Genomic DNA, 17958 nt, shown 5'->3' with positions numbered 1-17958 from the left:
GCAGGAGAACGATTACCTCCAAAATGACTCACCATGCACCTTACAGAAACTGTATGTTTACTAGCGACTAAAGTCCCCTAGGAAAACTCTTTCCTACCGGGTCACAAATAGAGATGATCTTAGCTCTGGATTCCAGGAGAGGGAACTTCTTCACACCTGGATGATTCCTTTCTTAGCCTGATTCTTACACAACACCCATCATTTTAACGCCAGCCTTTTTTAAAAAAAAACTTAAATTTCTCTTACATTCTTTCTTCCTCTTTTTCTTCACTCTCTCCTCACTCTCTTTCTCAGTGGTGTCCTGGAGCTGGCTAGTCAGGCTCCTATCACTTGCAAGAGCCAAATGGACACTTTTCTTTGCAAGTCTATATTCAGGGCATTGTGCCGGTAGCTTGGAATCAGCAACATCAAGAATATTTACACTGCGGAAATTGCAAACCACACAAGTCATGCTTCCGCCTCACCTCAGCCAGTTTGCCAGTATAATATTGCTTCCTCTCACCTCTGCCTCAGAAGCTCTGCTTGCCTTTTTTCTTTCTGTATTATTAACCTCTCTTTCTTCTCTCCTACTTTTACTTTCTTCTCTCTCTTTCTTGTTTTTCTTCACAGAAAACACCACCGACAACATGACAAGAAAATAAAGAACAGCCAACATTCTGTTAACCCAAACAGCATTTAAAGCCACAGAAAGCGCACACACACACACACACACACACACACACACACACACTGGAAATTGTGCTAGGGATAATGCCCTAGTTAAGGAAACACAAAGCACTGAACTTTTTCTTTTTATTTGAGAGAGAGAGTATGTGAGTGGGGGAGAAGGGCCGAGGGGGGAGGGGAGAGAGAGAGACAGACAGAAGAGAGAGAGAGAGAGAGAGAGAGAGAGAGAGAGAGAGAGAGAGAGAGAGAATCTTAAGCAGGCTCCACACTCAGCTCAGAATCGGACACGGGGCTCAATCCCATGACCCTGGGATCATGACCTGAACCAAAATCAAGAGTCAGACACTCAACTGACTGAGCCATCCAGGCTCCCCAAAGCAATGAATTTTGAAATGAAATTAGATGTAGTCAGGTATCAGGCTTCTCTAGCCAAACACATGTCAAAGTGCTCAGAAATACTCTGTTATTCATCTAATACATCATTCTGCTCTACTAAAGCCTCCTTTGTCCTCAAATAGTGTATTCAAAATGATGTAGAAGTGATATGCTAGTCAATTAAATTATCTTCTTTAAATCCTAAATGTTAGAAAGAGTATACTAGGTTATCAGGACACTATGCTGAGTGTCTCTTGAATCTGTGATCTTCTTCTACTTTATTGCATATATATGTTCTCAAATATGTCACAGGATAAAGAGATTTGAGGGGACTGAACTTGGAGACTAAACCCTTTGCATCTTATTCTTAGTCTGGGGGAATCTGCCTGAAGTTCTAATCAACCAGTTGGCAAATTCACTTTGAGACAAAAACATATTTATGAGTTTGGATATTGTGTTTATTCTTTTTCCTTGGTCATCATGTTTTTTTGGTGCCCACTGCCAATTTTTATGCCAATAATCATAGATAGATGTTTTTTTCATTTATTCATGTTCAGCTTCCCACGTAGAGGGTCTATGAGAATGATCTAATTGATCAAAATATGTATACAGAGGATTAAGTCTATGATTCTGCTGGTGAGATTGTAATTGCCTGTTCATTCCATCATTCAATGATTCATTCACTCCACAAACACGGGATAGAGACTGGTGATGCACCAGGTTCTAACCAAGTGATGTGTATGCAAAAATGAATAAGAAATGCCCTCTAGGAGGTTACTGTTTGTGTTTGACAAAAGAGATGGACACACAGGTAGTAAGTATGTGCAGTGTGATGAGTGCAATTCCAGCAGTGCTGGCCAGGTGCTGAGGGAGCACAGAAGAAGGAATATTTACCTTGACCTTGGGCATTTAGGGCGATGGTCACAGAAGTAACTTTTTAAAAAATGTTTTACTTATTTATTTTTGAGAGAGAGAGAGAGCGTGCATGCAAGTGGGGGTGGGGGTGGGGCAGAGAGTGAGAGAGACACAGAATCCCAAGCAGGCTTCAGACTCTGAGCTATCAGCACAGAGCCCAACGCGGGGCTTGAACTCACGAACCGTGAGATCATGACCTGAGCCGAAGTCGGATGCTCAAGCAACGGAGCCACCCAGATGCCCCAGAAGTAACTTTTTAAAATGAATGTTAATAAATGAGTAAAAAATTAACGGTATGAAGAAGTGAAAACAGTTTGCATGGTATACCACACAAACGGAATAAATGGCAACATTGAGACAGAAATGTGCAGGATGTGCTCAGTGAATATATATTCATTCAGAAGGATTGGAGATGTGTGCACGTGTGTGGAAATGGACAGTGCTATTGTCTGAATGTTTGTATTCATCCCAAATATATATGTTGGAAGTCTGATGTCCAGTGTGATGGTATTAGGAGGTGGGGGCCTCTGGGAGGTGATTGGGTCTTGAGGGTGGATCCTTCATGAATAGGATTAGTGTTCTGATAAAAAAGACACCCCACAGAGCTCCCTCACCCTTTCCACCTTGTAAAAGACGCAGCAAGAAAGTACCATCTGTGAACCAGAAAGCAGACCTTCACCAGAACTTGACAATGCTGGCATATTGATCTTGGATATCAAGCCTCCAGAACCGTGAGAAGTACACTTCTGTTTTTTGTAAACTACCCATTCTGTGTCATTTTGTTAGAGCAGACCAAAGGTGATAAGACAGAGGATATTGGGGAATGAGGAGATATTGATAGATGTTGAGGCTGGTTAGGAAGTTCGTTACCTACTTTAAAGTATCTTGAAAGTTGTTAAACAGTATTTTTTTTAAAAAAAAAACAGTTTTAAAACCAGTTTTGGCATTCATACAAATTAACACATGTCAGAGATTTTATTGAACTCATTAACTGAGGGGATAGGGAAGATGTTTATAGTTGGTTCAGAAGGAGAATTCAAAGAACCACACCTATGAGCAGTAAATGGTGCCAAAATGAATTTACAAATATATGTAAAGCTAGATTGTGTCTGGGATGAGGCTGAAGGAACAGGAGAAAAGAGAGTGTGAGAATCAATTGTATTGCTTGCTGTCTATCACATATCTGCAAATTACAGAGTTGTAAAATGGCCGGAAGACAATACAAAGCTGAGAGATACCACAGAATGAAAGAACCCTAAAAAGTAGGCTTAGACTAAGCCTGGCTTTCCACCAAAGAACCCCAAAATCTTGTTCTTTGTTTCAAAGCATTTCACAAATGTTCTCCTGTGAGAACCGTACCTGCATTAAAGAAGAGCAGTGACACGAATGGAAGAATATTTTGTGGGAATGTGCACTTTCCATTGACTGAAGTTCCTTAAGAGAGAATCGATCTTGCATCATCAGAGCCTGGCACGTAGTAGGCTCCCCCTAAATGTTGTGTGAATGAGAGTGGAGAGGGTTGATTTGGAGGGGAGGGGTGGCCCACTTAGAGAGTAATGATACCGAAAGTGGTTATCATGCTGATAATGTGGTGTCGCGAGTGGAAAAATGTGCACATATCAAAAAGCATGCACTGTTTAATAATACTAATATCTGTAAATACCCTGTAAGAGTAACAATATAAAACAAACTCTTAGTAACTGAAATTTTATTCTAACATGCAATAAAGCATGTGTCCAATCTGACATATGCACAGGAAGGGCCCAGAAAAGTAACAGCGACTTAGTTTGGGCTAATATAAAATTCTGATTCATGTACATCAAACTGTCAGACTTGTTTGACCTTTATTTTCCCTCTGGTGTTCGCTTTTGTTCTTGCCCCTCATAGGTCTCTTGAGTAGAACTGATTGGCAGGTGTGGCAAATCCCATTGTGGCAGCTCTTTTTAAGGAGGATTGATGACCATGTAAGAACAGACATTAACCTTAAACATGGTTTATTAACCTGGAAGCCTGAGGCTATGTGCTGAGGTGCCAAAGCTTCCTTCAGGCTCAGCGTGTTGGGCCCCTGGGCATTCACATTTTCAGTAGAGCCCTGGTTCTACCAAGAAAAAAACAAAGTTTCTTTTCCTTGAACATGAAATTCTTGTTACTGAGTTTGAAAAGGAAGGAACAATTGCCAATAATGCTCAGTGTTTGCAGCAAAAGTATTTGAGCAAGTGGCCAACATCTCTTCTTAAATAAAAGCTTTTTTAAAAAATGTGTGCAAAAACAGCAGTAGATATTTTAACATGGTTTGGGATTGAGATTAAAGATCTGGGATTTACAATCTAAACTCCTCGTCTCCTTTTTCGAAATGCCTAAATCCAGTTTGTCCCTGCCAAGTAGCTTAGTTTGCTATTCTAATAAGAGTTATCTACCCTTCTAGTATTTGGACAGAATTATCAAAAGTCCTATTTAGAAGCCACAAGACATCTTCAAATGTTTCTTAAGAAGTTTAGATGGCTCTGAACTGTAACTTTCATACACCAGGGATTCTTATAATGAGGAATATTTTATTTATTATAATATGTAACATCAGTATTATATAGTATATATAATGAGAATAAGTATGTTTTTATATATTATAATATATAATGAATACTCAGACACTATATCATATATATTATATGATGTAAATGTTATATATTTATTTGATTAGAAATATTAGATATAATTGCAAAAATATGTATTATACCTAACATAAATATTATATTATAAGCAAGCCAATAGTAAAATAGGGATGAAGACTCAAAAAAGCCAGTCGTTTGCTTCTTCTAATTGGCCCTGAGGAGGACATGGAAGGGAAGTATCTGAATTCCCTATCTGAAAGAAAGTGATAGGAGTTCTGCATTTAAATAAAGAAATGACTCTCAAATAGCCTTCGGAGAGCCAGAGAAAGCACAGCCGAGGGTGCCAGATGTATAATGCTGGCCCAGAGTGGTCCCAGGGGTCAGTTTTCTGGTGAAATTGTAGGAATATGCTTTTAAATTGGTCATACTCTTTAACATGATGGACACATAAAGTCAGGGTTGGGAGCTTATTCAAATGAAAACCATAACACTGTGACCTCTGAAAAATCTGTAGTGCAAATTCCAATGGGAAAAATAGCATAATGAAGCAAAGCCAACTCCATACTTACTATTTAGAATATTCTTCAGATTGGTGATGATGGCTTCCAGCCTGACATGACTAAGGAGGGCCAGGATAATATTTTTTCTCCAAATAAATACTGGACAATTCTGCACACCATTAAAGACCATTGTTTCTCAGCTGTCAGAGACAGCCCTATGCTCTAGGCATGAATTCACATATAAATTTTAAATTTTGAAATGACTCTATTGCATGCCTGACTTACAGAGGGTCCTGCTGATGAAGACGGCAGCTTGAGTATTATTTGACCCTGGTCAAGATGGTAAGTCGGCATGGCTTTCTCATCCAAAATCAAGTCTAGAGGAACAGTAGAAGCAATAGAGAAGCATGTGCTAGAAGAAAAAAATGAATAGTTGCCAGATATAGAAGTTCCTGGGAGACTGAAGGCTTTCTGGCTTCCACAGTTGGGATGGAGGTGGCCTCACTACAAGGGGAAGTAGGGTTGGAGGGAAGCCTTTACGTTGTTTCTGCCCAAGTGGTCTCAGAGCAGTAGTTGATCCGCTCTTCTCCAGATATTGTGGGGAACATTCCAGGCCACTGAAGCCAGTAGAGGTGATGTTAGGGCACAGCATGGCCCTAAGGGGGTGAGGAATTGCTAAAAATGACAGGAATTGACAAGTTACCCTAGGATTGTTTCTTGTTCACCTTCTTTCTCTTCAAACTCTTAAGACAAATGGACTGAAATGTCAAGATTGCCCCATTCCAGTAATGCTTCTCTCTCTCTTTTTTAACATTTATTTATTTATTTATTTATTTATTTATTTATTTATTTATTTAGAAAGCAGTAGAGACAGTGCAAGCAGGGGAGGGGCAGAGAGAGAGGGAGAGGGAGAGAATCCCAAGCGGGCTCCACACTGTCAGCACAGAGCCCAATGCGGGGCTTGATCTCAGGAACCGTGAGTTCATGACCTGAGCCGAAACCAAGAGTCAGATGCTTAACCTACTGAGCCACCCAGGCACTGCCAGTAATGCTTATTTCTAAGAACTTACATGTGTATCCTGAACAGATGAGTTCTACAGTGGTAGCAAGAGTAAGGGACCAACTCTGCAGAACCCAGAGCTCCCTTGGTCCCTCTTCCCACTTACTAAACTCAGATGGGGGGGATACAGACCAGGACCTACCATTTGGGTCTTCCCCAAGACGTTTTACAAGATGGAGTAGCTAATTGATGCCTCCAGGGGAACATGAGCTCATGGGGCCAAAATAATCAGACCCTGGGTCGATATAACCATCACAGAACATACACACGTATGGAAAACATTTACAACTGAAGAATTATTGGAACCGAAGCCTCAAGAATTTAAAAGAGGTTATATATATATATATAATATATATATATATAATATATATATATTATATATATATATATATTATATATATATGTAAAGGGGTAACAGATGACATAAAGCCATAGTTAAAGCTATGAGAAAGACCAATGTGAAATATTAGGTATGAAAATTGTAAATTTGATAGCAAAAACACAGTACATAGAATAAGTAGCCAGAGAATGAAATAATTTGGTGGGAATCAGGTTGAAGAATTTCCTCAGAAGCCAGCAGAAAAGAGGAGCATTATAGCCTGGTGAAAGGAACAGAAGAACGAGAAGGGATAGGCATCATGACAAATATATATTCAACAATATGAAAGCTCAAACTGGCACAACTGAAGGGAGGGAGAGAAGTCAATAACTGTATATGGCGATATTAAAACACTCCTCTCAGGAACTGATAGATTAACAAAATAAAAAATCAGGCAGGGAAACAAAACCAGAAATGACATAGATCTAAATACATCTCTATATACAGTCACAGATTTATCTCTATATCAATATCTGTATCACCTATATTTATCTAAATTTATATAAAGTCTTTACTCAGCAAATAAAAACTATATTTTGCTAGTGAGCAAGTGTGAAATTTGTTTTCAAAATATAGGTTATAGGGGTGCTTGGGTGGCTCAGTCAGTTAAGCATCTGACTTTGGCTCAGGTCATGATCTCACGGTTTGTGGGTTTGAGCCCCTCATTGGGCTCTGTGCTGACAGCTCAGGGCCTGAAGCCTGCCTCAGATTCTGTGTCTCCCTCTCTCTCTCTGCCCCTCCCCCACTTGTGCTCTGTCTGTCTCTCTCTCAAAAATAAATTAACATTAAAAAATAAAGATTATATGTTAGATCAGAAATGAAGTCTCACTTTTAAACGTCAAAGATCAGTTTCATATAGACTCTATTCTTAAAGATAGTCCAATAAATTTAGGGATGTACAATAAAAATAGCTAAAATTTCCACAGGTTATGAACTGAAATAAAATAAAGTAATCGTCTTACTTAAAAAAGAAATCATGAAGGAAATTATGAAATACTTAGAATTGAGAGGCAATGAAATGTAAGATATTGATGTTTGCAGGAGACTGATACAGCTGCAGAGAGAGATAAAAGTATTTCAAATGCATCTGCCAGAATACATATCAAGTTTAAAACAAACAAGCTAAACATTCAGCTCAAGAAGAGAGAAAAAGAAAAAAAAAATCTCAAAGAAAATAGAAAGAAGGAAATATAAAGAAAAAAGAAAAAAATGAGACTTTTTTGGCTCACATCATGATCTCATGGTTTGTGAGTTCAAGCCCCATGTCAGGCTCTGTGCTGACAGCATGGACCCTGCTTGGGATTCTCTCTCTGTCTCTCTCTCTCTCTCTCTCTCTCTCTCTGCCCCTCCCTGCTCACACTCATGCTCTCTCTCTCTCTTTCTCTGAAAATAAATAAATAAACTTTAAAAATAAATAAATAAAAGGGTTAATAAAACTAACAGCTGATTGTTTGTAAAGATTAATAAAATAGACTTTAGCCAGTACTGTCAAGGAGAGAAAAAAGTGTGATGCCAATAAATAAAATACTAAATAGCAAGAGAAGAATGCAGAAACAAAATAGATTTTTAAGTACTATAAAATATTTTAAATAAATATATGCATATGAATTTGAAATACAAGATGAAAGGGACAAACTCCTAGAAATGTGTAAATGCCAAACTTGGTACACGAAGGAAGAGAGAGCGTGAAGCTAAAGTCAGTACTAAATGATGCAAGGCAGTCATCAGAGACCTTCGCTCCCAGTAAGTTCCAATTCCAGATGATTCTTCGGAATGTTGGTGCAGTTCATGCTTCTCTTAGGTACATCATTCCAGAGACAGAAAAAGTAAATGCTGCTCAGCTTGCCTTATGAAACTAGTTTCATGTGGTTTCCAAAACAGAAAAAAAAATAAGAAAAGAAAAGGAGGAAGGAAGAAAAAGGAAGGAAGGAAGGAAGGAAGGAAGGAAGGAAGGAAGGAAGGAAGGGGAGAAGGGAAGGGAAGGGAAGGAAAGGGAGGAAGGAAGGAAAGAAGGGAGGGAGGAAGGAAGGGAAGAAGGAGAAGGGAAGGGAAGGAAGGAAGGAAAGAAGGGAGGGAGGAAGGAAGGAAGGAAGGGGAGAAGGGAAGTAAAGGGAAGGGAGGAAGGAAGGAAGGAAAGGAGGAAGGAAGGGAAGAAGGGGAAGGGAAGGGAACGGAGGAAGGAGAAGGGAAGGGAAGGGAAGAGAAGGGAAGGGAAGGAAGGAAGGAAGGAAGGAAGGAAGGAAGGAAGGAAGGAAGGAAGGAAAGGAGGAAGGGAGGAAGGAGAAGGGAAGGGAAAGGAAGGGAAAGGAAGGGGAAAGAAGGAAGGAAGGAAGGAAGAAAGGAAGAAAGAAAGAAAATAATGTCTCTTTCCTATAATATACAAATACAGGAAATAAAACTTCAGCTAATTGAAACCAAAAGTGTATTTTGAAATAATACAACATGATTAAGTATTCAATATTAGAAACTTCTATTAGTGTGATTAGCTACAAAAGTATACTGAAGAAAAGGAAAAATAGCACCTTTTCAAATTCCCTTTCTTCATCTCCTGCTGCTGCTTGCAAATAAATGCAAGCACTCTATGATGTACCCTTTTGTTTATTAACTCTCCTCCTTTGGTGATCTGTCATATAGTTTATTCCATCAATGGGGAAAGATCTCAAAGTCAGTCACTTTAGTCTTGAATTCTCTGAATTCTCAATTTCTTAATTACTTCATTTACTCATACAGAAAGTATTGATTGAGCATTCATTATGTGCCTGTCACTGTTCTAGGCACAGAAGATACAGTAGTGAATCCAACAGACACATCCCACTGTCTTGTGGAATTTACATTCTAATACAGGGATACAGACAATAGATCATAACAAAATGTAAGAAGATGAGAATGTCTAGGGAGAGAAACAAACACATCAGAACAGAAGGGGAGTGGTTGTGTTGTCAAAGGACTGCATGAACCATCAAGGAAGGTTTCTCTGAGAAAATGGGTGAAGGTCTCAAGAAAGAGAGGGAGAAAACCATATGGTTATCTGAAAAAGGAGCTTTCTAAGTTACAGCAAGTATGAAGGCACTAAGACATGATTATAGCTAGTGCATTCCAGGAAGATCAAGGAGGTCAGTGTGGTTGGAATGGAGAGTTGCAGGGCAGAGTAGCACAGAGTAAGGTTGGGTAGAGAGTGGAGTGGGGCAAGATTATGTTCTTCCGAGCCATTGCAGGTCTCTGGCTTTTCCTCTGCATCAAACTGTAGTGATTTGAGTGGGAAAAAAAATTAAGAGTAACTCTAACTGCTGTGTTGAGACTGCAGAAAACTGTAATTGCCCATTAAAAGGCTATTATAATAATCCAGGTAAAAGATGATGGCAGTCAAGGCCACAGGTTAACAAAGAGGTGGTGGAAAATGGGTTGAATTCAAAATATGCATTGAAGGGTGAGCCAAGAAGATTGGCTGGTGGATTGCAATGCAGAGTGTGAATGAAGTAGATATGTCAAGGACAGCTGCCAAGTTTTTGGCCTGAGCATTTGGACAAAAGGCCCAACTAACCGAGATAGCTAATATGTCCAAAACTTTGTTATCTCCTTCAACTTATTCCTTAACTTTCTTAGTTTTCCTTAACAGCACCAGCATTTCCTATAACTCTAAAACTTGAGAGTTATCTTTGTTTGCTCCTCCTGACTTGCCTCCTTCTGTGCCTTCCTTCATGTTCCTCTGCACTCAGTGAATGCCATTCGTGATGTCATCTTGAAGCATATCCATTCTTTAATTTCTCTGATGCTTCTGCCCTGATCTTGTTAACTAGATTTCATTTTTCTCATCATAGTATAGGAATGAAATGTGTTTTGAACATTTATTTTCTGAGATAGGGCTTTGGTAATAGATGGATAGCATAATGGAGAACTCAGCAGTCTTTGCTATGTTCAAGAACTTCACGGTCTTGGAGAAAAATACAGGACCTTCATCAAGCCAGATTTCCAGTCCAGTAGATTGTAGCCAGCACCTGTATCCAATTGGTAGGTGTGTCTGAGGGTGGTGGCAAAGAGACAATAGAGTGTAAGACTATGAAAAGAGGGAACTTGCTTTCTGGGCTCTCTCAGTGGTGGCCCTGGTATTTGAGACATCATGGACCTTGGTAGCAGACAGATACGTAAGCAAATGTACCTTTGCTATTTGTGTTTGTGCCCTTGAGAATGTTATGCTATCTCTCTATCCTCCATTTTCTTATCTGTAAGCTGTGGGTATTAACATCTATTTCTAGATTGTAGTAAAGATTAAATAAGACAATGCACGTAAGGGTATAATTCATAGTGCTGGAACCATAGTAGGTGCTCAGTACATATAAATTCTACACTCCCTTGGTGAGTCATAGGTCAACTCCTCCCAGTAAATTAAGCTCTCAGAAAGATGAATGAACTAAGTCTCTGTGGGGTACTTTAGTGCTTGGCAACAATAATACATTTTTCTGATGGCCTGAATGTGTTAGTGTTGCTTCCTGCAACACTACCCAGAAATGATTTGGACCCTGGAGAGGATCTGCCTCTTTGAGTTGCAATCTCCTTCTTGTTTCCTTCAATGAGATCACTGTACCATACTTTCTGATTGAAAGTAATCATCCTTGTGGAAATTTCATGGCTAAAGAGTTTCTCCTTAAGAGAGCTGAATTTTCCGTGTAGTTGACGTTGCCCTTGCTGCTACAGAATATAGCAAGAACCATTTCCAGTTCTTTTGACATTCTAAGGGTGCAAGATCAGCAGTTACTTTCGTTAATGAAAAGCCTACACCTCATTGACCAGCTATAGGTCACCGACTTTTGAATGATGGAACGAAATATACATGCAATCTGATTGAGTCATGATGGATACTATGTGGGAGATATTCATAAATTAAACCGTCTTGACACACCAGGGAATCTGTAATGTTATACCTTCTCCCAGGGAGACAAGAGATTGAGAATGATCTTTTTTCTTTACTTCTCTTTACAAAGTGTATTCTTCCAGTAACACAGAGAATGATGGCACTAACTGATGAATACATTATATTCATCATACTTTTAATTTTCAAATAAGAGAAGAGTGTATTGAAAAATCATAAAATGATAATAACATAGTGATATCTTTAAATGTTATGGTATATTTACCCATAGGAATTCAGAGATTTTCACATAAATTCTCTCCTTTATTACTTTTGTCAATTTTGAAGTCTGGTTGGTAAAAAACGCAAATTAAAAAATGTAAAGCATTTTATGGGGATTCTATCGATATATTTATGACTTCCAAGCATCTAAAATTTTTCCAAGCTCAAAATAGTACAATTTAGAAGTCTAATTTAAAAGATTATTTGGTGAAATAAGTGATATAAGTCAGACAAAGAAAGACAAATGCCATATGATTTCACTAACATATGGAACTTAAGAAACAAAACAAACAGGGGTGCCTGGGTGGCTCAGTCGGTTAAGCGTCTGATTTTGGCTCAGGTCATGATCTCATGGTTTGTGAGTTCGAGCCCCACGCTGAGCTCTGTGCTGACAGCTCAGAGCCTGGAGCCTGGTTCGGATTCTGTGTCTCCCTCTCCCTCTGCCCTCCCCTTCTCATGCTTTGTCTCTCTCTCTCTCTTTCTCTCTCAAAAATAAACAAACATTAAAAATAATTTTTTAAAAAGAAAACAAAGTGAAACACACACACACACACACACACACACACACACACACACTCTTAAATACAGAGAACAAACAGGTGGCTACCAAAGGGGAGTGGGGGGGGGGGATGGATGACATAGATAAAGGGGATTAAGAGGTACAAACTTAGTTACAAAATAAGTAAGTCATAGAGATGAAAATTGAAAAAACCTTGGTGACAGATGAGGACTATGTTTATCGTGAGCACTGAGGAGTGTAAAGAATTATTAAACCATTCTCTCGCCCATCTGGAACTAATATAATTCTGTATGTTAATTGTACTTCAATTTTAAAAAAAGGTTATTTGGGCAAATGATTTTATTCTCTCTGCTTCTTTTCTTAGCTTTCATGATAGAGTAGCTATCACTCACATACATCTACACTTAAGTATTTGTAAAGACGTTTTACAACTATAGTATTTCAGTTGAACATTATAGTCAGGGCAGACATATTTCTCAGTTTTATAGGTGAGAACTTGTGGAATGATAATGTTCAATAATTTGCTCAAGTTCATAGAAACAGGTCATCTCACCCCAAAATTCCAAGATTTTAATGAATCTATCCCCATTTTACAAAAGGCAATACCAAAGTTTGGAAATAAAGTTAAATGCTCAATATCACAGAGTTATCAATCCTAACATTTAAAATAGGAAGACAGAGGAGGAAGAAAGAAACCAAAGTTGTTGTACCTCTATTATTTATAAACACATTCCAAGAATTGTCCTTTCATCCCAGGATACCATTATGTTGCTTCAAATACTTTTGGAAGTATGGTAAGGTCTAATAAATACATGAACAAATGAAAAATAATGAAGAAAAATACAATTACCCCAGAAAGGTTGGTATTATTATCTTTTTTTGTCGTTACCATTTCATTTCAGATGATGAAACCATGACTGAGGGGAACCAAGCAATTTTTCTAGGGACCAGCATCCAGAAAGGACAATCATGAAATCAAAATTTATTCCACATCACACTTACTCCAGAACCCCGGGCTCTGTCTTTGGTAACTCCTAAATGTGTTAAGAACAAGTAAACCAAATTTTAATCTTCCTGTCCAAGAGGATGTTTGATGATAGAATAAAAATAAGCTCTTTTGTATCACCATCTAAAGTTTTTGTTTCCCATTTGAATTCATTTTATTTTGTCTACAGAATGCTAAAAAAAAAAAAAAAAAGTAGAACCCATAATCATTCTACATTCTAAATAGCCTCTAAACTAACCAAATACAATGCCTCATCCACATATGAGTTCCCAATTCACACATTTATGGAAATAGTCTTGTGCTTAATGACATAGAAATTCATTTTAAAGCATTTCTTGAATTCATGGGTGCATTTGTCATTATGTATTTTTTTAAAATCAATAGATACTAGAAACTGACAATGACAATATTAGTAACTTTTTTCACATTAAAAAGACATCTTTTACTTGAGAAGACTGGGACTCCTTGATGCAGGGTAAGTCTGACATGGAGACCAAATGGAGGTTATTATGTACAAATAGTTGATTGACGTGTACCTCCTGCATTAAATCAATCTGTCCGTGCATCTGTCTCTCTCATATCTGTCTCTAAGTATATTATCATCTTTGATTCATATATTTTTATAGCAACGTATTTAATATGTATTGTTTTTTACACTCGTTTTTATAAGCATTGTTTTATTCTAAAAACAGTGTTTTACCTTTTTCCTTAACTTTTTTTGTACTAAAAGTTGCAAATCTGTTTTAAAAATTCATAGTTCAGTGGACATGAAACTATGAAAATGGTTTAAGAAATATTTATGTATTTGTCAACTAGATTCACCAATTAGTTAACATTTTGATCAATTTGTTCTCTGTATGTGCATTATTATCTTTTTCTTGGAAACATTTGAAGTATGCGGGACATGGTTACATGTCAATCCTGATACTTGAGCATCTACAGCCTGATGTGGAAAATGTTGGTGTTGGCAGCCGGCGAAGGAGGAATTCTTGAGATGTGTTCGGTGCAAAAAAGTGTGTATATCAAAGCATGGGAATATGTCCCATGGGCAGAAAGACCTGCATTGGGTTGTGAGGAGTGACTGATTATATACTTGGGAGCTGGGGGAAGTAAAGCCAAGGGGAAGTCTCCCAAAAGGACTTTCAGATGCTAAGGAAGACTCACAGGGTCCTGGAGACCTAACTATAGCCAAACTAAGGTTGTTTTTCCCTCTAGTAAAGCATTAACATTAAGACAGTTGGGAGTTCCTGGAGCAATGCTTTACTCTGCCGGCCTCAAGTATTTGTCAATGGGCTGGAGGTTATAAAGAAGTTTAATTTTATCTACATTTCGTTTTTGCCTTTGTTCCTCGCACCACAACCTAAGACTGAAGAATTTTACCTATATAACCACAAAACCACTATGAGTTAAGAAAATTGACACTGATTCAATAACATCAACTAGTTTGAAGTCCATATATTATTTTTCTTGAGTATCCTCCCAAATATATTCTGTATTTTTTGTTGAATCCAGATCCAGTCAAGGTTTATCCACCATATATAGTTATTATGCTTCTTATTCCGCTACAGTCAAGAACATTCTCCCTATGGTTTTGTAGTTTTTCATGACATCAACTGTTTTAATTGGGCTGAAGCTAGATATTGTATAGAATGTGCTATATTCTAGTTTTGTCTGACCAAATTCAGATGAAATGTTTTTGGCAAAAATGTTCCATTATTAATATTGTACATTTCTTACTAAAACGTTGGGCTTCAATTGAAAACCGTGCACTGTCTAAAGGAATCCCTCTGGGCCATCTGATTCTGATTCTATGGAAGCTATCTAAACAGTGTGTAAATTACAGATAACATAATAATGTACCCTAATTCTTGACTATAGATGCGCAAATTATGGCCCCAGCCAAGAGGTTCAATTGTGTTTCCCTTCCTTCCGCTCTCAATCTCCCAGCAGGAAAACCAGCATTCCCAACATTTGCATGTCAGTTTCCATAATCATGATCTATAAATGCATCTGTTCTTGAATTCTCTTTTTTAAAAATTTTTTTTAATGTTTTATTCTATTTTTGAGAGAGAGAGAGAGAGAGGCAGACATATAGGGAGGCACATAATCCAAAGCAGGCTCCAGGCTCCAAGCCTCCAAGCTGTCAGCACAGGGCCCGACGGGAGGCTCAAACTCTCAAGGCGAGATCACCACCTGAGCCAGAAGTCCGTCCTTAACTAACTGAGCCACCCAGGCACCTCCCTTGAATTCTTTTATGAGTCAATTATAACATCTGCCTGGTTCTCTCACTGATTAATAAGTTAACTAAATTTTTTGATGAATTTGTTTTATATCTGAGTAAGTCATAATCTGATTTTTAATATTTAATTGTTTTTAATATTATCTTTTAACCATCACATCAAGAGGCACATGATATTCATTTATTTTTGTTTGTGTTTTCAATATCAGTGATGCTGTTTGATCACGTGATTAAATTGTTCTTGTAATGAGACATTTTCCCTTGTAATTAATAAGTAACCAATAACATAGCACTTTGAATATCCTGTAAATATCCGGTTCTTCAAAATCTTTTACCCAAGTATCACCACGGATGACTGTTTCCTCAATCACTTGTTACATTGGGGTGGGTGGAAGGGAGAAGATGCAATTTTTTTTTTAATACTACCTTTATTTCTATTTTTACTTGACATTCTTCTTTAAAAATAACTTTCTTGTTGGGGCACCTGAGGGGCTCAGTTGGTTAAGCTTCCAACCCTTAATTTCGGCTCAGGTTATGATCTCTAAGTTGTGAGATGGAGATTGAGCCCCTCTTCAGGCTCTGTGCTGTGAGTGTGGAGTCCGTTAGGGATTATCTCTCTCTCCCTCTCTCTCTGCCCCTCCCCTGTTTGCACACTCTCCTTCTCTCTCACAAAATAAATAAACATTTATTTATTTATCTCCTTCCTTCTCCCCTCCCCCCTCATGATTAAGGAATATCAATCACTAAATGGTTCTAACACCATGGTGGACTAATGCCACAAAATCCAAAATCTAAGCCTGCCTCAAAGTTAGGAAACTGAAACCTAAAGACAACAAATCACTAACAGCCAACAAAGCTACAAACTATAGCCAATCAATAATTTCCTAACTTTGCTTCTACCTTTTCTCAATAAAATCTCCCCCCTCAAGGTCCCATCGTGGAGTACTTCTAACCACTTCCAGTCTGATGCTGCCTGAGTTGAAAGGACTTTTACTCACACTCTTAAAATTTTAATATGCCTCATTTTATCTTTTAATACTAGAGACTTTTCAAGAAAAATAGTCAATGTGTTATATTTTTTTCTTTTTTTTTTTTTTTTTTAGTGATCAAATTGTCAACCATTTAGCCTTTCAGTGTCCCTGTCTTGACATGTCACTGTTAGTCTTGGAGAACTGCTTTGCTTCAGGCACAACAGAATGTTCTAGACTCGTGTATTTTCCCACTCTCACACTAGAAATAAATCATGTCTCTCAGAATCTGGGACTCCTGTTAGGGGGGCATGATTAATGAGTGCATGTTTGCTGTGGAAACTTTGGTAGATTGTGGTAAGTATGAAGTATTGTTTGAAGTAAAAATCTACTAAGAGTAATCAATGTTGTTTGTTTTGATGGAGCACTGGTGTATATATAGTGGCTTCTGATGGCAGTTAGAAGAAAATCTAAACTCCTTACTGTGACCTGCCAGATCTGTCCCCTGCCTATTTTCTCCTCATGTGGGACTTCTGGTTGACCATGCTGTAGCCATACTGGTCTTCTCTTTGATCTAGTACACTCCCAGCTTCAACAGTCTTACTCAGTTTGCAGTTGTTGCTCCCTCCACCTTGATGTCTTGACCCCAGATTTTCCCACAGACGACTCTTTCTCCCCATTCCTGTGTCAGCTCAAACTTAGCCTTCCCAGAGGAGCTCTCTGGAACCATGTTGCTGGAGCAGTTTCCCTTCTCTGACCTTGCTTGGTTCCTCTCCATCATTTCATGTTGTTCTTCTTTTGGGTCGCTCTTGGAAATTATTCATTTTTTTTTTGGTCTGATTTTGCCTTTCCCCATGTTGGGGCTCTTGGGGGGCTCAGTCAGTGGAGCGTCCAACCTCGGCTCAGGTCACGATCTCATGGTTTGTGAGTTCGAGCCCCGTATCGGGCTCTGTGCTGACAGCTCAAGGCCTGGAGCCTGCTTCGGATTCTGTGTCTCCTTCTCTCTCTGCCCCTCCCCAACTTGTGCTCTGTCTCTCTATGTCTCTCAAAAAATAAATAAATGCAAAAAAAAATTTTTTTTAATCCATAAGAGTAAGAGTTATAGATCTTATCTATCCTGTTTACTGCTGAATGCCTAGCACTTAGAACTCTGTTTGGCATATAAGCAAGCATGTTATAAATAGGTGTTGAATGAATGGGTGTCCTCCCTCAGAAAAGACTAGAGCAGGATTGGGGGGAGGAGGCAGGAATAGAGAGTACTCTTTACCTGGGCTTGAAGGCACTGAGTCAATAAAAATTAGCTTTCAAGGGACAGAGCACAGACCAATTTTAGGAAGTTCAAGAGCAATAAGCAACATCCCTATTGGCATCTTTTGAGAAGTAAAATATAGTAATCTTAAGGAAGAGAATAAAGAATCTGCATTTAGAGAACTTGATTGCATTTATGTTTGTAATGATCCCCTTACAACTTTTCATTATGTTGTCCCTACTACCGAGTAACATTATTTTGGTTATTTAATACTACTCACCATTGTTAAGGGGAATCAAAGGAAGGCTTTCCCTATTCCACCCCCAAATTAGGCCACAATATTG

The sequence above is a fragment of the Neofelis nebulosa genome, chromosome 14, assembly GCF_028018385.1.
Source record: "Neofelis nebulosa isolate mNeoNeb1 chromosome 14, mNeoNeb1.pri, whole genome shotgun sequence".
NCBI lineage: Eukaryota > Metazoa > Chordata > Mammalia > Carnivora > Felidae > Neofelis > Neofelis nebulosa.
This window is presented reverse-complemented; position numbering follows the sequence as displayed.